Source organism: Geotrypetes seraphini, chromosome 15 (assembly GCF_902459505.1).
Source record: "Geotrypetes seraphini chromosome 15, aGeoSer1.1, whole genome shotgun sequence".
In the NCBI taxonomy this organism is placed as follows: Eukaryota; Metazoa; Chordata; class Amphibia; order Gymnophiona; family Dermophiidae; genus Geotrypetes; species Geotrypetes seraphini.
In genome coordinates, this window is record NC_047098.1 from 22,154,041 (window position 1) to 22,176,648 (window position 22,608).

General features: G+C 43.3%; 1 pseudogene; it reads right to left on the reverse strand.

The window, feature by feature from the left end:
* Positions 1–1,231: 1,231 nt before the first annotated feature.
* Positions 1,232–1,325, reverse strand: LOC117349480 (annotated as a pseudogene).
* Positions 1,326–22,608: the final 21,283 nt, after the last annotated feature.

The following is a 22,608-nucleotide window of genomic DNA, read 5'->3' on the forward strand; positions in this document are numbered from 1 at the left end:
CTTCTTCACCCAGAGAGTGGTAGAAAACTGGAACACTCTTCCGGAGGCTGTTATAGGGGAAAACACCCTCCAGGGATTCAAGACAAAGTTGGACAAGTTCCTGCTGAACCAGAACGTGGTTAAGGGGCTGGAGAAGTTGCCTTACAGTGAGAGATTAGAAAACTGGGCCTCTTCTCCCTTGAAACGAGGAGACTGAGAGGGGACATGATCGAAACATTCAAGATAATGAAGGGAATAGACTTAGTAGATAAAGACAGGTTGTTCACCCTCTCCAAGGTAGGGAGAACTAGAGGGCACGCTCTAAAGTTAAAAGGGGATCGATTCCGTACAAACATAAGGAAGTTCTTCTTCACCCAGAGAGTGGTAGAAAACTGGAATGCTCTTCCAGAGGCTGTTATAGGGGAAAACACCCTCCAGGGATTCAAGACAAAGTTGGACAAGTTCCTGCTGAACAAGAACATGGTTAAGGGGCTGGAGAAGTTGCCTTACAGTGAAAGATTAGAGAAACTGGGCCTCTTCTCCCTTGAAACGAGGAGACTGAGAGGGGACATGATCAAAACATTCAAGATAATGAAGGGAATAGACTTAGTAGATAAAGACAGGTTCCACCCTCCAGGGATTCAAGACAAAGTTGGACAAGTTCCTGCTGAACCAGAACGTACGCTGATAGGGCTAGTCTCAGTTAGGGTGCTGGTCTTTGACCAGAGGGCCACCGCGTGAGCGAACTGCTGGGCATGATGGACCACTGGTCTGACCCAGCAGCGCCAATTCTTATGTTCTTATGCTTGCATACTAGAACTGGCTTTATAACCTTGTATCAACTGTCTCCCAGAACAGCTCCTTCTTTTTATCAAGTAAAAGGAAGAGAACAAGGTAAGGAGGACACCCCAATATCACAACTAGAGAATGACATGGGGACAAATTTGTCCCCGTCCCCGCAGGAACTCAATTTTCCCATCCTGTCCCCGTGGGTTTGTCATTGTCCTTCTCCCTGCCTCATTCCTGTAAGCTCTGCGTTAACCACACAGACCTCGAACACTTATGATTTTAAATTGTTTGAGGCTTGTGCAGATGTAGACAGAGCTTGCAAGAATGAGGCAGGGTCAGGAAAATAACTCACGGGGACCGGACGGGAAAATGAGTTTCTGCGGGAACGGGGAAAAATTGTCCCCGTGTCATTCTCTAATCACAATACACTCTTGTTGCAAACCTTGCACTGTGCCTCCTGTTCATGTAGTTGTTAAATTTAACCAGTTTGAAGGCCATTTTTAAACTGATAAGATCAGATACAATACTTGATCTTAACCAAAAGGCTGAGAAGTGATAGAGGGCCATTTTTAACCAATAAGGTTTAATTAGCTGACTTATTTAGTTGAAAGGTCCATTGCAGTAGAATGTCCTACTTTTGGAGACATATCGTTTTCTATGACCTTGGAAGGGTCAATTGAAAATATATAGTTAATTGGCTTACTAGTATTTAAACCCGTTACATTAATGGGTGCTAGATTTCTCCCCGACCCAACGTCTCCCTTCTCCTCACCCGCCATCCCACCTTTCAAACTGTTATTTAAAGTCGGCGACAGCAACAGCAGCCAAATCCCTCTGGTCGGGAGCGTTTACTCTACCCCTCCTGACACGACTTCCTTTTTCATGCCTGACAATTTCAAGGTAGGAAGAGAGGGCACAGCCGGAAACGGAAAAACGGCACTACCGGTTGAAGTTTATTTTTTAAGTTTATAGGTGCCGCGGCGGCTCCTCTCTCAATCGCTGCCTGCGTCGGAAGCCTTCTCCGACGCAGATGCAGCTCATGAGAGGAGCCGTGTCCCCGTGTCATTCTCTAATCACAATACACTCTTGTTGCAAACCTTGCACTATGAACCCTTATGGAAAACGAACATCCCTTCCTGCTTCCTGGTAAACTGCTGAACTAGTGCCTCTAGCTAATTGGACAAAGGTTTCCTCAGTCCTAGGGACTGTTGCCCATTCTTTTCTCTAAGTTGAAATTTAGGGTTACTAGATGTCTGAGAAAACCCAGACATATCCTCTTTTTAGAGGACTGTCCAGGGCCAGGACAGTTTTTTTTTTTTAAATGGGGGTTTAGCAGGCTCTTCCAACTCCCCTACCTACCTAATCCCCGGGCCCGGCCATATGTAATTGAATCTTTGGGCAGCTGGCAGCAGCAACAAAATAAGCCCCTGGAAGCCACCTCTCTGCAGGTCCCGCCTACATGAGAACAGGAAGTCGCTGCAGAGAGATGGTTTCCGGGACAGGCCAGTGATAGCAGGCTCACTTTGTTGCTGCTGCCAGCTGTCCGAGATTAAATTACACTTCTCCCTCCATATTCGCGGTTTTAGCATTCACAGTTTCGATTATTCACAGTTTTTTGACTTGCTGGCTCCTCCCCCCAAATTACATCAGCTTGCATAGAGAAATCGCTGATTCCAAGCATTTACAGAGAAAATCGCTGATTCCCAGCACTTTCTTCACCGTGTTTTGCCTCTCCTTCAGGAACAGGCCAGGTCTTCCACCATGTTATTCGCAGTTACACTATATTCACGATGGTTTTTCACAGAAAACAGCGAATAACATATGAAAAAGATATCTGCGTTTTTTCTGGTATTTGCGGTTCTGTTAATCCCCTGTGATACGGAGGGAAAAGTGTATAGTGGCCGGGCCTTGGGAGGAGGTAAGCGGGGCAGTCAGGAGCTAGAGAGGTCATAAAGGGAAGCAGCATCTTTGGAAGAGGGAGGGAGGGGGCTGGAAGAAACAGCATGGAGCTTTGAGTAGTGTGGGTGGGGTTATGTGTCCTTTTTCTGGAACCATAAAGTAACCTTACAAAGCAAAGGTCTATTACAGGGATGCAGGAAGTTCAGGTCTTGAGTACTGCAAAGAGGCCAGATTTTCAGGATGCCTTTAATGAATATGCATATGATAGAATCTGCATGGATACTACTTCCATTTGATGCAAAGCTATCTCATGTATATTCATTTGTGATATCCTGAAAACGCCTGCATCACTGGCCTATGATAACCTACTTTCATTAAAGTTTTGCCTTCCCCACCTCATTCTAAGAAGCAAGTGAGCGGCCACACCTTTGGACTGCGGAAAATTTGTCACATTTTTTTGCTGAACAAGCACAGGCAACCTGTGGTTCTTGGGGACATTTGCAGTTTATTTTGGCCTTTGAAAACAAAAGTCGCTGCCTGAACTCGCCACAGCCTAGTTTAGCCCTTTCCATGGCTTAAATCTGTGACCTCTCGAAATGAGACATCAAGGACATCCGTTGCGAAGATGGAACAGAATCTGAAAGCTGTATGGTGACGGTTACTGCTGTGTATACCTGGCACTAGATACAAGAACGGGAAGACAGTTTATCAAGAGAGAAAAAATGAGCAGAGCTGGAATTAGAATGGGGCAACTGAAGCCATACTTTAAACAATGCTTCCATTGCTGCTGTATATGTGATATCTGTCTGTCCAAGTTAGGCTGTAAGCTCTTCCGAGCAGGGACTGTCTATTTAATATCAAAATGTACAGTGCTGCATAGGCCCTTCAGCACTATAGAAGTGTTAAATAGTAACAGTAGGAGGGTTCTGATGGTGTGGAGGGAGAAAGGCGCAGTAGTCGGAGACAGGGCCCGCCCTGAGTCAAGCCCCTTTCAGTTTAATGGCTGGGCAGGGGAGGCCCAAGCCCTGCCAGCTGAACAGATCTCCCCCGAGTCTCAGCAGCACTTAAGTTGGCCGGCTCACATCAGCTACCGATGCCGGCACTCTCACTAATGCCCAGTTCTCCAACTGACACTGAACTGAGCATTAAGTGGCAACGCGGGCATCGGCGGTTGGAGCATGCGGCCAACTTAAGGGCTGGTCTGGCGGCTTGTGCAGGAACTTGCACAGGAGAGCACGTCAGCTGGTGGGGCTTGGGCATCCCTGCAGTGAGGATATGGTTTAATGCGGGAAGGGGTAGAATACGTGGCCCCCTCAGTCTTCCTCTGGGTCTCTTAACCCCCTCCCCCCCTCCGCCCTCAATGGACTTTTGGCTATGCCATTGGAGGCTTGCTGTTTTGTCCTATGCTCCTGGCATCAAAATAGCTCTTTCTAGAGCTTAAAAAGAGCAGAAGGAATCTGGATATTGAGGGTATTTACTATGGGGGTGTGTGTGTGTGGGGGGGGGGGTTCCTGGGGTAAATTGACTTAAGCTCTTAAGAATGACTTTTCTTCCCCTGTATGAAGCTCAAGAATTTTGCAAAGGAAACTTTTAAGCCTAGTCCTTCTAACTTTTCCTAGGTAAAAATAATAATGATTGGATTCTTTTCCCATAAACAGCAAACTTTCCAGGAGATTTAATTTATGATTTCACTGCGTGGCAACCGAAAACTAATGGGGTTGTTTTTTTTCCACAACTTGTAAAAGCTAATGAACTCCTTGCTGTGTCACTTTGGAAATGCAGTCTGGGTACGGCAAAAAAATAAAGAGATGAAAAATGCACTTGTTGGTCTATGCGTCATTTGGCAAGCTGCTTCATGTTGTCTTTGAAATGTTAGTTTATTTACTGAATAAGAGATGTCACTGGGGAGACTCCGGCATGGGATATTTCTTCATGCGAACCCTATGTCCCACTCCCAAGCGCAACACAGAAAGAAAAAGCAGCAAAAATGTTCACAGAGTCAAAGAAGTGTCTTTAAGCCAGTGCTTCCCAAATTTTTTGTGCCTGTGACCTCAGGACTGTGGCAAAATAAAATTATGTGACCCCCCCCCCCCCCCTTGGAGGTGCAGAATAATGACAAACATAGGTACAGCCCACCTATGACATGACACCCAAAACAGGTTTTCTGACCCCGTTTGGGATCCCAACCCACAGTTTTGGAAGCTCAGATTTAAGCATTTGCCCATCCAAACATCTCCAAGAGTGTTGCCTGAAACAAAAAGCAACTGTTACAGAGCTAAACATTAAACTATGTTAGATATATGGGAATTGAGGGAGGACCTTCGGCAATCCAGAATCTTCCATCTTAAATTTATTTATTTAATTTGTTTTCTAGCCCGTTGTACCCAAAAATCGTAATTTGTTATCCTAATTTTAAAAAAAAATCTTTTACAAAACTGCGCAAGAGGTTTTTGGCCCGCTGCTCTGACGGTCATAGGCACTTTAGGCCACCTAAAAAAAAAAAAAAAAATTTATGGATTTAGTTACATCCTAAGATTCTGAACTGTTCTGTAACATCCATCCCCGACCCTGAGGAAGATAATTGAAACGCGTCGGTGGGGATTAAGACAGAATTGTTCTAAGCTAAGTGGCAATTTAATAAGATTACTATGAAGTTATGACGATTTATTTATTATTAAGCACTGGCACTTTATCATGAATTAACACTACCAATATAAGAAGGTCCAAGTGAATAACTTCACCGTATATTGGTTCCTATGAGGATGGCTACCACACTAAAAAACGTATAGATTCAGTGTGGCTTTCTGAGGAACATGGTGTTGGTAACCACTGGACATATTTAAGGTGGAAACTAGAGTACCATTAAGTTGTTGATTAGAAACTTTGTGCTTATTTGAGTATTGTGAGACTTCTGGCATTAGCCACGCCTACAGTGGTGTTAGGCGGCCTAAAGGTTCTACGTAGGATTACCATGTGGCTCCAGAAAAAGGAGGATGAATTGAGACAGCTGGGTTTTCTTCCATTGAAAGCGATGGAAATAAAACCTGGATGGCTCAATCCGTCCTCCTTTTTCTGGAGCCACATGGTAACTCTAGTTCTATGGAGGTGCGATTCCGATGCCAGTAGGTGCCTTGAAACTTAGGGCCTCTTCTATTACACTGCACTAGCAGTTTCTAGCGCAGGGAGCCCCGCTGAATGGCCTGCGCTGCTCCCGACGCTCATAGAGTTCATAGCAGCTCTCTATGCTAAAAACTGCTAGCACAGTTTAATAGAAGAGGGGGTTAGTTAAAAATGTCATTTAAATGGCGTTTTTTTTTACTGAGCATGGATGCCTACCAGTGCCTATAAAAATGGCACGTTTAGAGAATCTGGGTTCCTGTGTCAAATCTTAAATAATAAGCCCTTTTATCAAGCTGCGGTAAATGCTCCGACGCTCATAGAATCCCTATTATATTAGCAGTGCAGGATTTCACAGTCAGCATGAACCTTTTCTTGAGTTCAATCTTTTTATTAAAATCCCTCCTCTCCCCACCTTTTACAAAACCATAGCGCGGATTTTAGCGCTGGCTGTGGCAGTAACAGCATGAGCGTTGGAGCTGTTACTGCCATGGCCGGCGCTAAAAAAACACACTATGGTTTTGTAAAAGGGAGGGTAAGTTTATAAAGAGTAGCAACGCATTTGTAATAACCAATGCATTAACAGGAAATAAGTAACATTGCAGAATCAAGAAAAAAACGAAAGAAAAGAAAAAGGAAAATGCTATATAAATAAACGATAAGAAAAAGAACCTATGATCTACAGACAGGAGGAAATTACCAACCAGAATTATTGTGCTAATCATTCGTATGTCAATGTGATAACAAATCCCTTTTTTTTTTTTTTTTTTTAAATAGTCTTCTAAAAGTTTCCAAATCCAAAAGGTAGCGAGAACATTTTCATAATAATAATAACTTTATTTTTATATACCGCTACACCACAAACAGTTCAGAGCGGTTTACAGAGGAAGAGACTGTATACAGACAGCGATATTACAGAAAACCTTTGAAATTACATGAGCATGTTAAGGTTGATCAAGTTTGTCTGGGAGTGTTTTATATTTAAATCATTTTTATTGAACACCACAAGTAGCAATACAGAACACAATAGAGAACAGATTTTTAAGCATAATTCAACTCCAATCCCCTGCCCCCCCAACCACCCACCCCACCCGGGCAGCAGCAGCGGCAATCAACTCAAAAAGTAATGGCAAAAGAATAAAACAAGGAGTAAACAAACTAAGTATTCCAAATTTGACTTTGAACATAAGGAGTAAAGGTTAGACTAAAGGGCTGCCAACATTGACAGAACAACCGGGCCCGCTTTAGCAGACATGTCCACAATATCTTTGCGTTCCAGTAACATTTGCTGTAACATTAATGCTCTCCACTGGGGGATAGAAGGAGGTTGTGGCGAAAGCCACTGTAACAAAATACATTTCCGTCCCAGCAACACAGTTTTCCGAAGAAAGGCCGCACAGCCTGGTCTAGGCGGGTGAAAACGAATCTGTAAGGTGAAGAGAAAGCTTGGATGCAGCCTCCAGGAACAACTCCAAAGCTGAGCCACAGAGGACACCAATTGTATCCAAAAGGAAGACACCAAGGGACAAGTCCAAAACATGTGTCCAAAGGATGCCATAGGGTGTGCACATTTACCACAGCAATGTCCCAAATTGATCCCCATCACATGCGCTCTCTTGGGTGGATAGAAAGCACGTAACAAAAACTTGTAATTTCGCTCCCATCTGGGAGTGTTTTAAAGATGCATCAGGCAGGAGGGGGTCAGAGAAATTTATCAGATAAGTTTGGATTGACTTCCTAAAAGTTTGATAGGAAAGTGCGTTTGAAATGAAGTTGGTTTAGCATTTGCTCCATTTGCCTGCTTGGAATGACAATGTTCTATCAAGGATGGAAAAGTGAACACGTTTCGGAAAAATGTAAATCCTTTTACATTTTTAAGTCCTGCTGTCTCGTTCTGTGATTAACATTAAGCTCACAGAGCTTGTCTACACGGATTTACTTCTGATTAGAAGCATTTACAAAGTTTGCAAAGGGAAGGAGCAAAGTGAGATGCTATGAAATTCTTTCTTCTCCCAGGCACCATCACTGACACAGGGGTTGGGTTTTCAAGATTTCCACATTGAATGTGCATGATATCTATTTATTCGCAATAGAAGCAGTACATAAGAACATAAGCAATGCCTCTGCTGGGTCAGACCTGAGGTCCATCGTGCCCAGCAGTCCGCTCATGTGGCGGCCCAACAGGCCCAGGACCTGTGAAGTAATCCTCTATCTATACCCCTCTATCCCCTTTTCCAGCAGGAAATTGTCCAATCCTTTCTTAAACCCCAGTACCGTACTCTGCCCTATTACGTCCTCTGGAAGCGCATTCCAGGTGTCCACCACACGCTGGGTAAAGAAAAACTTCCTAGCATTCGTTTTGAATCTGTCCCCTTCCAACTTTTCCGAATGCCCTCTTGTTCTTTTATTTTTTGAAAGTTTGAAGAATCTGTCCCTCTCTACTCTCTCTATGCCCTTCATGATCTTGTAAGTCTCTATCATATCCCTTCTAAGTCTCCTCTTCTCCAGGGAAAAGAGTCCCAGTTTTCCCAATCTCTCAGCGTATGAAAGGTTTTCCATACCTTTTATCATACGTGTCGCTCTCCTCTGGACCCTTTCGAGTAACTCCATATCCTTCTTAAGATACGGCGACCAAAATTGGACGCAGTACTCCAGATGCGGACGCACCATCGCCCGATACAACGGCAGAATAACTTCTTTCGTTCTGGTCGCAATGCCCTTCTTGATTATACCAAGCATTCTATTCGCTCTCTTAGCGGCCGCTGCGCACTGTGCCATCGGCTTCATTGTCATGTCCACCATTACCCCCAAGTCCCTTTCCTGTGTACTCTCATTCAATAATATCCCTCCCATCGTATAGTTGTACCTCAAGTTTCTGCTTCCCATATGTAATACTTTGCATTTCTCAACGTTGAACTTCATCTGCCACCTCGTCGCCCATTCCCCTAGCTTGTTCAAGTCCCTTTGCAATTCTTTGCAGTCCTCTGTAGATGCACACATGTATACGCCTTATTGAACTTTGGGACTGAGAAACACTCTCTGGCTTTAAAAGAGTCACCATGTCAAATATTTATCTGTAGTTTTGGATATCCTTGAACAAATTTGGTTTTAAGCTGAAAGGCATGGCATGTTTGTTTGAAGTTTGAATATTATAACTAAGAGCTCCATAGAGCTGGCGTTAAAGGTTTTCTGTGTAGCGCGGGGGTTAGCACGCGCTAAGAACGCTACCGCAGCTTAGTAAAAGGAGCCCTAAGTGTAGATTGTAAGCCCGCCAGGACAGACAAGGAAAAATGCTCGAGTACCTGAATAAATTCATGTAAACCGGTCTGAGCTCCCCTGGTCTTGCTTTAGGGCTGGCAAAAAGGACCACAGCCCAGCAAGGCACCTGGACTTCAGTAGTCCCAAACAAAGTCATCTTCACCAGGCCCTTGCATTCAATTCTTAACCCAGCAAACTGCTCAACAAAGGAAACAGTCCAGGTTCTCCAAGCCTGCCTATTACCAGCTTTTGGCAGATGGTTTTGCTCCTCAGAGCTGGTTGTTGGGGTTAAGGTTGCTGTGTAGCTTAATCACTTTTTCTTTAAATGATATAAGAGAAAAAGAGTCCCTCAAAAAATATCTCTCCCGGATGTCACAGCATACACATCCCCGATAACCTTATCCACTCCCCAACAACTCCAAAGCACTGCAGGGCTTTTAGGATGAGAAAAAAAAACATGGCACAAATGGCTACTTGCCCTCAGTGCACAGTTAATCTCCATGACCTCTGCCTGGTTAGGAACTGGCTCTGATTCAGCAAAGTCCATGCTTTCCACTCCTGGGTCAGGCTCTGGTGTCTGGGAATCCTCAGGACCCTGCCAGTCCATGGGGACTTCTGCCTGGACCCACTGCCTTGGCTGGAGATGTTTTCTCAGCCACTGCCCTGGCTAGCTTCTGCAAGCTAGGCTTAAAACTGTTGGAACCACGTCCAGGCCTAGCTGAGGTGGCAGCTGACTTCAGCTCTCTCTGGCTCCCCCGGTGGTCATGGAGGAGATTTTCCTCCTCCTTACTAAAAGGGTGCTGCCTCGGCTGAAATGGGGGATAGACAGCTCTAGGTGGTTTATACTGTGTTTTATTATAACCCTGCTTCTCTCGGTGGCCTGGAAGCACAGTTTCTTGTCTCCCCTGTGTGTCAGGGCAGACTAACGGGTCGGAACTGTCACAATATACACTAGAATAGATGACATGTACATCGCGTAGGCAAGAGTCTGTCAATGTGATGAGCATCTGTGTGCATAAGGATACAACTGCCCAGACAAGCATCATTCTTTGGCGTGATTGGTCCTTGAAAACTAATGGCAAGTAATTTTATTTTTTATGCAGCAGTTATCCTAACTTGGGCAACAAAGCAATGAAGGCTTTGTTACCGTTTGGATCTTCTTATCTTTGCAAACTTGGATTTTCAGCTTTGACAAATTAAATTAAAAAAAAAAAGAAAACAACTGCAGATGATGAATGATGAAATGCAGGTTTTGCTTGTCGACTATCAAGCCACATTTTGAGTTAATTTGCACTCAAAAACAAGCACATCCATCGCATTGATTAGCAATTCTATTCTACCTACTTTACCCCCCTCTTTTATGAACGCATAGAATGGGTTTCAGCGCCGGCAGCGGCGGTAACTGCTCCGACACTCATTAAATACCTATGAGCTTCGGAGCAGTTGCCGCCACTGCCGGCACTAAAACCCGTGCTACGCGTTCGTGAAAGGAGGGGTTAGTCTCATCATCGTTACAATTTCCCAAACACAGCTTTAAAGAACTTTAAATAACTCTAGTTTTTTGTTGGTTTTGCAATTTTATAATTTCAGTTATGTGCCGTGAAAAACATTTTCTCCTTTGACAAAGCCGCGCTAGGGCCTTAGCGCACGGAACAGCGCACGCTAAATTGCCGTGCGCGCTAGCTGCTACCGCCTCCTTTTGAGCAGGCGGTAGCTTTTCAGCTAGCGCGCGCTATAGCACATGCTAATCCGGTGCACGCGTTAAAAACGCTAGCGCAACTTTGTACAAGAGTTTTTTTTAAAAAAGTTTGAGAAACACTCCTATAAGGTGTTGCCTGCCTTTGTCAATTTTTATTGCTAAAATAGGTGCTCTCATTGTATGTGCCTGCACTTACAAGCGGTTTTCCCTTCATCCTTATGCGCGTTTTATAGAAAGCTCTGTTTTGTGAGCCTTTTGCAAAATACCTGAGGAAAGGGTGCACATTTTTACCTGATGTCTCATTCCTACCTAGATGGCCTATGCAAAACTGGGTTTGCCTCTGTTGCCTGATCTTTTCCTATTCCTGCCAATGCTAACCTGACTCACTGAAAGAACTGAAGTCTTGATTCCGTCCGAGGGGTGGCTACACAATGGGAAGATGCAGAAATAACAACTTGGTTTCTAAAAGAACTACAATTTCTTTCTTTCTCTTCCTTCCTTTGCTATGAAGATGAATCATACGGAGGAAAATGAGAGTCTTAACTCAATACTGGTGGTTACAGCCAGGCACTTGTCACACCCACTGATTATCTGATTTATGGGTTCATATTTTCATCCACATCAAATGCATTGACAGGATTAACAACTTGGCTGTGTCCTATTGTAGTGATTACAATTCCTTCCATCCGGTTTGTGTGTAATGTTTGTGTGTACATGCGAAACTCTACCGAGGCTCACAGATGTTACCAATATGTAACGTCCATGCCCTGCAGCTGGAAAAAATGCAGCAACTTTCAACCAGTTACTTCTGAAGAGCGTTGTAGAATCCTTGGCAACAGTCACAATAAGTGAAATGAGTCATTTCCAAATATCGCTTTATAGTAAAGTCTCTATTTAGGCTAAAGAAAATAGAATGGGGAAAGATATTCAGGGAAGGGTAAATGTATACCTCTTTCAGCCCTGAAGGTACTCTGCTTACAATTGGAAATGAGATGTTCTGACACTAGAGAGTAAGTTTTGTTTTATTTATGGATTAGAGGTAAAATGAATTGCTGTCAAATAGATCCAGCTGAGACTCAGGCATGGTTCATGCAGCCCACCATGTTCCCATCTAGACTCGATTTCTTTCAAAAGGTACAAATATGTATATCATCCTAGAACCTACCAAGTACCACATTCGGGGCATATATTAAATAAAATGTACAGAATGAAATAGAATCAAAATGCCTACCTTGAAAAGTTTTTGTTTCTGCTTCCAGCTAAGCCCACAGATCAGTTCTCTAGTCAGAAAGCTGTATGAACCAGGCTGCCTTTCATTTGGACAGATGAAAAGACTAGAAAATATAAGATTTATGATGTTTTCCACTGTGTAATTACTAGATTTCTCATTTGTTTAATCTAATCTAATCTTTAGGTTTGTATACCTCATCATCTCCACGTTCATAGAGCTCAACGCGGTTTACAGTAGGAGAAATAGGAAGCAACTACAGCAGAGGGTTAGAGGTAGAAGTGTGAAGAAAATTTAGAGGACTTGGGATGCCAAGATATAAGAGTTTCCTTGATTCCTAAGTTGGAGGGAGACTTACATTTTTAACCTGTTTAGCACTGCAGTGAAATCTCAATTCTGTGTGTGTGTGGGGAGGGGGGACGGAGGTGCGGGACTTTGCATAGGTCTTCTAGGCCAGGAAATAGTCTTTTGGGTTCATTTTTTTCAAAATTACACTTGTACAGTGGATCTCAACACAGAAGACACACCTAGCCATTCAGACAAAGAATTCGCTGGGAATGTAGGTGTGATTACTTATATCTGCTTGAGAAAAATTAGTGTTGCGATGCTGCCTGGCACAGACTGGAAGGTCGATCAAGCTCAAATCCTCATTCTCAAAATTTACCGTGCCCTTAAGAACATAAGCATTGCCTCCGCTGGGTCAGACCCGAGGTCCATCGTGCCCAGCAGTCCGCTCACGCGGCGGCCCAACAGGTCCAGGACCTGCACAGTACTCTTCTATTTATACCCTTCTATCCCCTTTTCTAGTAGGAAAATGTCCAATCCTTTCTTGAACCCCAATACCGTACTCTGCCCTATTACGTCCTCTGGAAGCGCATTCCAGGTGGGTAAAGAACTTCCTAGCATTCGTTTTGAATCTGTCCCCTTTCAACTTCTCCGAATGCCCTCTTGTTCTTTTATTTTTCGAAAGTTTGAAGAATCTGTCCCTCTCTACTCTCTCTATGCCCTTCATGATCTTGTAAGTCTCTATCATATCCCCTCTAAGTCTCCTCTTCTCCAAGGAAAAGAGTCCCAATTTCTCCAATCTTTCTCTATCTCTCTCTCTATTTCTGTCTCTCTCCCTTTCTCTCTCTCTCTCTTTCTTTCTCTCTCTCTCTCTATTTCTCTCTCCCTTTCTCTCTCTCTCTCTCTTTCTATCCCTCTCTACTCTCTCTATGCCCTTCATGATCTTGTAAGTCTCTATCATATCCCCTCTAAGTCTCCTCTTCTCCAAGGAAAAGAGTCCCAATTTCTCCAATCTTTCTCTATCTCTCTCTTTATTTCTGTCTCTCTCCCTTTCTCTCTCTCTCTCTTTCTTTCTCTCTCTCTCTCTCTCTATTTCTCTCTCCCTTTCTCTCTCTCTCTCTCTTTCTATCCCTCTCTACTCTCTCTATGCCCTTCATGATCTTGTAAGTCTCTATCATATCCCCTCTAAGTCTCCTCTTCTCCAGGGAAAAGAGTCCCAGTTTCTCCAATCTCTCAGCGTATGGTTGTTAAACCTGTCCCAGCCGGTTTAGCATGCATGTATTTTAGCGGTCGATTATCAAAACGGTTCGCTGTGGTCTTTTCTGAGCTTTCTAGCAGCCTCTGACTCTGCCATGCAAATGTAATACAATGAGGTCACTAATATTAAAATGGTAGTAAAATGGGCTCATCCATATTCAAAGAGCACTCCGGGCGATTCTCTATCATCGCTGTGTGATTCCCCCAAGTGTGGTGCTGGCATTTGGCGACCAAAAATCACTGACTGCTCTGGAGGTGCCGGAACTATGAAAATCACGTCTCGGGCATGTGTTTCTGGCTCTGGCTCATGATGAAATTTGACATTAAAAACAAAAATTACAAGATTCACATGAATTATAGTAGGTTGGGGGGGAGGGGTGAACAAAAGCACGCTTCTTGAGCATTTGTATTATAGGTGTGTTTCATGTGTTTCTGGCTGTGGCACATGATATAATTTAACATTAAAAAAAATTACAAAAGCCTGAGAATTATAGGCGTTTGTGAGTCGCACGTGTTTTGTACTACGATAGCAGACAGCATTATGGGTGGTGGTTTTTATACTCGCGCTTTCCATGTTGTCCTGATGAGAAGATATGTTGCTATGAGACCCAAAGATGATGATGACGGTGTTCTTTTCCCAATCAAGTAATAAGCACTATGTATAATATAATTTTTATGTTCTTTTCCCAGCAAATGCACACATTTATGCCTCTTTTCATGGTGTATTCTGCGCATGTGCAGATTGCTATCACCAGCGACTCATCACATGTAAATATATCAGCCCTTCGTGAAACTCTGCAAACCTCATTTGCATGTACGTTTTTGGGGTTTTTTTTAGAATGACTCGTCCTTTTGAAATCGTTACAATAATGGCTGCAACAGCGACCCGTCAGATTTTACTGAGAAAATTAGAGAATCTTCCCCTCAGTATCCTGTTTCCAACCATGGACAATCCAGGTCCCAAGTACCTGGCAAGATCCTAAAAGAATAAAAATGATTTTATGCTGCTTATGGCGTATGGGCTTTTCTTTTATGAAATTATCAAAAAAATTTTAAAACCCTGCTAAGCTAAAGGCTTTCACCACATTCTCTGGAAACAAATTCTAAAATGTAAATACATGTTGAGTGAAAAAATATTTTTTCTCCAGTTTTATATTTACTACTTCGTAGCTTCATTGCATCCCCGGAACTTTTACCACAGTAATCAGTGATTTTAAAAACCCCTAACGCAGCTTGATAAAAGGGGAGCCTAATTTTGTAGTTCCTTGCTTATATTTAAGCAGTAAATTGTGTACCATCTTGCTCTGCTATTGTAGTTAAAGGCGGTATAGTAAGTTCCAAATTTACCTGTTCCTTTACAAAGCTGCACTAGCGTTTTTAGCGCTGGCTATGGCGGTAACAGCTCCGACACTCATATGAGCTAGCGCGGCTTTGTAATGGAGGGGGTTAATTAATTCATTAATTGTGGTGCTGATTCTTGAATCTACTCATAGTATATTTGGTGGCACAATTTTATAAGAAAACCAATCAAACCCGAAATGAGGGAGAGAAAACAAATACTCTCTGAGAAAAAAAAATCTCCCTACACCCCAAGAAAAATAAAGGATGAGGGGGAGAGACAGCCCAAACCAACACCCTATCACTACCACAAGAGAAAATAGTTAATAATAATAATAAAGGGAGCCCTCAGTCACACAGCCTGCAAAGGGGAAACCCCTAAAGCTTCCGGCTGTCACTGTCTTACACCCAAAAGGGTGTTAACTGTGAAACATCCCCACCCTTTGTGTGAATTTTAGTGATAAACCAATACACAAATGTGTTAAAGGTGAAAACAATAAATGAAACACACTCAAAAAGTCATTAGGACTGTCTCTCTCTCCCTCATCCAGGGGGCCAAAAAACAACGTCCACATTCAGTAATGCTTAAAAGATGAAAAAACTACCAACTGGAAGTACTCTCTGTAGAAAAACCAGCCAGCGGGAAACAAAGTTCGTCCAACAGGACTCCGTTTCGGGAGTGAAAAACCTCCTTCCTCAGGAACCGGCTATGTTACACCACATGCCCAAGTCCGTTGTCATGCTCCATCCCTAGCCGTTTTCAAATCCAGACTAAAAGCCCACTTTTTCGAGCTTGCTTTTTAACTCCTAACCCTCATTCGCTTGTAAAGTGCCCATGCCTGGGAAACTCCCTAACCCCCTATTTGTCCTGTTTGATTCGATTGTAAGTTCCACTAAGCAGGGAAAGTCTTTTGAATGCTTTAATGTACAGTGCTGCATACATCTAGCATCAGAAATAAGTAGTAAAAGTGCTAAAATGAGCACTCTTTGTAATACACAGCAGGGAACGCCCACTTCCTACTGTACAAAATTTTCCAGCAAGTCTAGAACCACTGGTAACATAGTAGACGACGGCAGATAAAGACCGGAATGGTCCATCCAGTCTGCCCAACTTTACCCTCTCTAAATTACTGATTGTAATTTAAATTTTCCTTCTTCTTAGCTATTTCTGGGCCAGAACACCAAGCTCTGCCCAGTACTGTGCTTGGGTTCCATCTACTGAAGTCTCCGTCAAAGCTCACTCCAGCCCATCTAAACCATCCCAGCCATCGAAGCCCTCCCTGTTTGGGCATGTTCTGACCACGCCTATGGTCAGAAAGCAGCAGTTAGACAAGGGACACACACACTCACACAAAACACGCATAACAGCTGCATCCATATCGCGTGTGAAATAAATAAAAATAAAAATAAACTCGCTCGAGAGCTCCGGCAATCAGGAATTGTACTGGGCCGGCACACAAGAGCTGTGCCTATCACTTAGCTCTTATGCACAGGCGCCAGGCACAGTTCCTCCCCCTTTCACTAGGATACTCAACACAAATAGCGTGCATATCATTTATGCATATGCTATTTGTGCTGAGCATAGCCTAGAAAATCAAAATCATTCCCAACCTGGTGTTTACTACTGGGTTGCCGGAGCTTTCTTCTAGGAATGATTAAAAAAGGGATGGTTAACAAGATTAAGAATGTTATAATGCCCCTGTATCGCTCCATGGTGCAACCTCATCTGGAGTATTGCGTTCAGTTTTGGTCTCCTTATCTCAAGAAAGCTATAGCGGCACTAGAAAAGGTTCAAAGAAGAGCGACCAAGATGATAAAGGGGATGGAACTCCTCTCGTATGAGGGCTCTTCAGCTTAGAAAAGAGACGGCTGAGGGGAGATACGGTTGAAGTCTACAAAATCATGACTGGAGTAGAACGGGTACAAGTGGATCGATTTTTCACTCCGTCAAAAATTAGAAAGACTATGGGACACTCGATGAAGTTAATTATATCCAGTCAATACAGAGTTGAGACTGAAATTGTTGGCAAAGGACCTGATGATGTAACTTGTGGTCACATGTTTTCTGATACACAGAAAAAAAAAGTTGACAACTAAAAACAAACAAGCAAATGAAAATAAGCTGATACCAGAATGATAAAAGGACTAAAAAGGTTAGGGCTCTTCAGCTTGGAAAAGAGAAGGCTGAGGGGAGATATGATTGAAGTCTATAAAATCCTCCGTGGGGTAGAACAAGTACAAGTGGATCAATGTTTCACTCCGTCAAAAATTACAAAAACTAGGGGACACTCAATGAAGTTACAGGGAAATACTTTTAAAACCAGTAGGAGGAAAAATTTTTTTTCACTCAGAGAATAGTTAAGCACTGGAACACGTTGCCAAAGAATGTGGTAAGAGTGGATAGCGTAGCTGGTTTTTAACAAAGGTTTGGACAAATTACTGGAGGAAAAGTCCATAGTCTGTTATTGAGAAAGACATGAGGGAAGCCGCTGCTTGCCCTGTATCGGTAGCATGGTATATTGCTACACCTTGGGTTTTGGCCAGGTACTAGTGACCTGGATTGGCCACTGTGAGAACGGGCTACTGGGCTTGATGAACCATTGGTCTGACCCAGTAAGGCTATTCTTATGTTCTTATGTTCTGCCTTTAATCGGCTCTGATGACCCACATAAAGATAGGACTGACTTTTATAAGGTCCTATTTATGTGGTTTCCTTGGCTAGTTAAGTGCTAACTTAGTTCACATAACACTCCTCAAATAGATGATGTCAGTCATTTTCAGCAACATTACCTGATCAAGGGCCACCAAATATGCCCAGTTAGCCCTAAACAGGTGTTTTACTACTTAGGATCTAGCTAGGTACTTGGGTTTGCCACATTGGAAACAGGATACTAGGCTTGATGGATCTTCGGTCTGTCCCAGTATTGCAATTCTTATGTTCTTATGTGAGTTGAGTAGAGGACAATCAAGTCATTGTGACATCACTGGTAAAGGTTGATTCTTACGCATTGGTGGAATGAGGTATTATGACATCATAATCTCAGCTCTGGAATGTTGCTGCTCTTTGGGTTTCTGGCAGGTACTTGGGACCTGGGTTGGCCACTGTTGGAAACAGGACACTGGGATTGATGGACCTTTGGTCTGTCCCAGTATTGCAATTCTTATGTTCTTATGTGAGTTGAGTAGAGGACAATCAAGTCATTGTGACATCACTGGTAAAGGTTGATTCTTACGCATTGGTGGAATGAGGTATTATGACATCATAATCTCAGCTCTGGAATGTTGCTGCTCTTTGGGTTTCTGGCAGGTACTTGGGACCTGGGTTGGCCACTGTTGGAAACAGGACACTGGGATTGATGGCCCTTTGGTCTGTCCCAGTATTGCAATTCTTATGTTCTTATGATTTAAATATTGGGTCCAGAGTTTTCATAATTGTACGTAATTGTGGAATCACTTTTCAGCCCTGACATAGAAGAGCACGCTCTGTTCTACCTCTGCTTAATAAAGCTTCACTATGGTCACAAAGTGACTAGACCATAGAAGAAATTCCAAAGTGTGTTCCTAAATACGTTTTTAAAAGGGTTTTGTCTCAGTCTGAGGAAGACAGAGTTGTTCTCCAGATCACACAACACTTTGTTCAACGCAGTGATCATCTTGTAACGTTTACTTTATAACTGGTGTGTTGTGCTTCTGTAATCTCAATAAACTGTAAAATGTAATTTGCTTCAACTTAATCTATTACCAGCAACAGTATTCTGATTGCCTTAAATGTGGGTTGTTTTGTTTAAACAGAAAAGCAGTGCCCTCTTGCGTCCAAAATAGTGCATTACTTCAGATTAGAAAAGGTTAATGTAAATTGCATTAAAGCCTTCCTAGCAACAGAAATCCAAAATGGCTGGGGTGCTCAGGTCAGCACACATTCTATAAGGAACCATCTAGTTTTAGTTGGCAAGAACCTGAGTAAATCACCTCTAACGTGGTAGAATACCAACTAGCAGAAAAATATGTACCATGTCCGTTTGCATGTACGATTCCAGTAGGCATTCGCATGGGTGGAGCAAGCAAATAGGCCCATAAATTGCAGTATTCTATAATTTATGTGTGTTCTGACTAACATTTAGGCAAGTGCCTTATTAGCCATAGGGCTGGTGTAAGTGTAGCCTTAAATGTGGACATATTTTGTGCCACTTATGCTAGTATTCTCTAAGGAAAAGTAGGTGCCTCCTTTTCTTTAGGCTTGAAATAGGCTCCTGCTTACTCTCTTATGTTAGGCTAACCTATTTTGGGACCTTCATTTCCATACTCAGTTTATGAGACAAGTAAACCCGCATTGGAATATCAATAAAGGAACTGTTGGTTGATTTAGACATCTCACTTGCCTTTCTTTCTCTGTGTGCTACAATTTGAGGCAAGAACTCTCTTTCTGTTGTCTTCTTGCAGTCACCCTATTATACAAGAGCCTTCATGATTTAGAAGGATATGGAGGTGGGGCACCATCATTCATGGTGTCCTGCATAGCCACATAGATCACATATTCCAAAAACTATCCCTGAGCCAAGTCAGGCATTGATCGACTTTCCATGCCAACAAGACTCATTAAAGAAGTCTTACTGGCACGGAAGCTCTCCTCACGATATTCAAAGGGGTTCTCTGTGGCTGCTACTGATCCTCGTAGTAGCCACCGAGAACCCTAGGCAAAGGCATTATAAGGAGCTCATTAGTATTCCAATGAGCTCTCCTTGTGATGTACTAAAGGGAATGCTCTCCCTTTTATGGGGGAATTTTTCTGGCAGCTCTGGAGCTGCCGGTAGCTGTTGTAAATGTGTTGAGCACTCATACAACATATGCACAATAGCTGCACCTGCCCCAAAATAACCCCCAAAACAGACTGCAGCCACCGTTCTCTTTCTCTGATGGCGGCTACAGAGCCATGAAAAGCTGAGAGCTGACAGAGGGGAGAGCAATGGCTGCTGGCTTTCCCTGTCGGCTCCAGTGCCCCAGTTGATCAGGGCTTCCCCTGCTGGATGCTGCGATCAACTGATCAGGGCTTCTCTTGACAGCTCTGGAGCCATGATCAGCTGATCGGGACTTCCCCTGCCGGCTCCTGCACCCACTAATGTTCCTTCTCTGCTGCTACCGCTGCTACCATCACCCTCCCTGAACCAGGAGACTTTCACCAGCTGTCAGCACGCCCCTTGTTTCTCTGGGGCAGGAGAGATTCACACTTGCTCTTGCCCATGCTCTTTTAGTGATGAAAATGGTTGTTGAGACTCCAGCGGCAGTCTCACAAGTTGCAAAGTTAAGGTGTGATTCTTCATACAAGTCATTAGGTATTAGCACATGTGAAAGGCCTGATATCCACAAGGGGTTTAACTGGGGAGGCTCCTGCCTGGTTTAACCCTGTAGATATTTAGCAACATTTAACAGGACAGTGCTACTGAATATCAGCTCTGACCACCATGCCACTATCTGACTAGTATTGGCTGGTATGCAGTTAACTTCTGTGACCACTGTATCCTGAATATTCAATGCAAGTACCAGACATGGCTCAGCATTCAATATCAAGGTTCAATCCAGAGCTTAATAGCAGCTGACTGCCAATTGGCGAATATTGACCCCAAAGAAAACATCTAACTCAGTGGTTCTCAAACCTGTCCTGGGGGCTCCCCAGCCAATTGGGTTTTCAAGATATCCACAAAGAATATTCATGAGATAGATTTGTATATTTTGGAGGCTGTGCATGCAGATCTCTCTCATGAATATTCATTGTGGATATCCTGAAAACCTGACTGGCTGAGGAGCCACCAGGACAGGCTTAGGAACCACTGATCCAACTGCATTTTTAAGTTGTGTTTCTTACAGTGCCTTCTCTCATTTCTTGAACCAGACAATCTCTATGCAGTTCTGCAGACATGATTTCTTCCTTCTCTTGATTACTGTTGTTCTTCCTTGCTACAGTTGCCTGCATTTTTGCAAAGGAATTTACAATTGATTTTTCCATTTGGGTACTAACTGAATATTTGTATATGAAACATATCTAATGGATAATTAAGTTTAAAACAGTTTCTTTGCTATTGAGCTCCGTCTGTTGTGGCCCCATTGTAGCTTAGCAGCCCCGTTTTAGACAGAATATAGAAAAACATAAGTGAGATAGAGCCTTTACTAAGTGTTATCCGAGGACAGCAAATAGATAGTCTCCTATATCGGATGTTGTCACCCACAGAGCCCCAGTGGGTATAGTGAAAGAGTGCACTGTCACTTTAAAATTATTGAGACTGCCCGCAGTATGCATATGTCAATGCCTTCATAGCTGCCCTTGGCCTGCAAGACCTTCAGTTTAGTAACACAGCTAAGAAGCTCAGCAGGGAAGGTGGGCAGGTTTGTTAGAATATCTGCCTGCTGTCCTCAGAGGTGGTGGAGAGGAAAACGGTGACTGAGTTCAAAAATGCGTGGGATGAACACAGAGGATCTAGAATCAGAAAATAATATTAAATATTGAATTAAGGCCAGTACTGGGCAGACTTGCACGGTCTGTGTCTATATATGGCCGTTTGGGGGAGGATGGGCTAGAGAGGGCTTCAATGGCTGGGAGGGTTTAGATGGGATGGAGTAGGTTTTAATGGAGATTTCGGCAGATGGAACCCAAGCACAGTACCGGGTAGAGCTTTGGATTCTTGCCCAGAAATAGCTAAGAAGAAAAAATTTAAAAATTTTTAATTGAATCAGGTTGGGCAGACTGGATGGACCATTCGGGTCTTTATCTGCCGTCATCTACTATGTGCTTTATCACAGGACAAGCAAGCAGTATATTCTCACATATAGGATTCCCTAGTTGCCAGGATCATGTCTCCGAGAAGAGGATTATTGCCAACTACCATGAACCTGGTGAGCCTATTGCTGTTGGCCAGCCCCAGAAGCCTTCTCTCTGCAGCAACTTCCTGTTCCTGCGTAGGTGGGATGCTGCAAAGAGGTGGTTTCTGGGGCAGGCCGACAACAGCAGGCTCACCTTGTTGACGCTGCCAGCCCGCCCGAAGATTAAATTTCAGTGGAGGAGGCATGTGGGGGACAGGGGGAGCCATACCCCAGATAATTTAGAACGTTGTACCAGAAACCCTGACAGTCCTCTAAAAAGACGACATGTCCAGGTAAATCCGTATGTCTGGTAACCCTAATTAAAATGATGTTCTTTCGTCTCTTTTTTTTTCATCCCTTCTGCTTTGCATGATTTTCTTTTTCCTGCTTTTCTCCCTCAATCCATTTTTATTCTTTTACAATTCTCCCTCACTTCCAGTTGGGTGACTAACTGCAGGCCATGAATTTAAGGAAGATTTAGTCATGTCACTCCAGAAATGTTCATGGAATGGATAATATTAAACAAAGATCACAATATAGAATAAAAATTTACAAATTTGCATGTTTGTTAGTTCAAAACTATTGTATATATATTTGTCCACTGATGCTGCAGAGCTAAGCCCTCTAATAAGGGAGTTCCTGGGAAATAAGGGAGAGCTGGTCACCCTAGTTCCCATATTCACTCTCAGCTTCTCACTTTATTCCAAGCCTCATTCTGGTGCTCCTATGACCTCTTTCACTGTATTCTAAGCCTCATTCTGGTGCTCCTTATGGCTTCTCTCATTGTATTCCAAGCCTCATTCTGGTGCTCCTATGGCCTCATTCAGTGTGTTCCAAGTCTCACTCTGATGTTGAGTAAGTCCTTTTTGTCAGCTGCAGGGCAAACAGACAGGCCCCACCTCTTCTT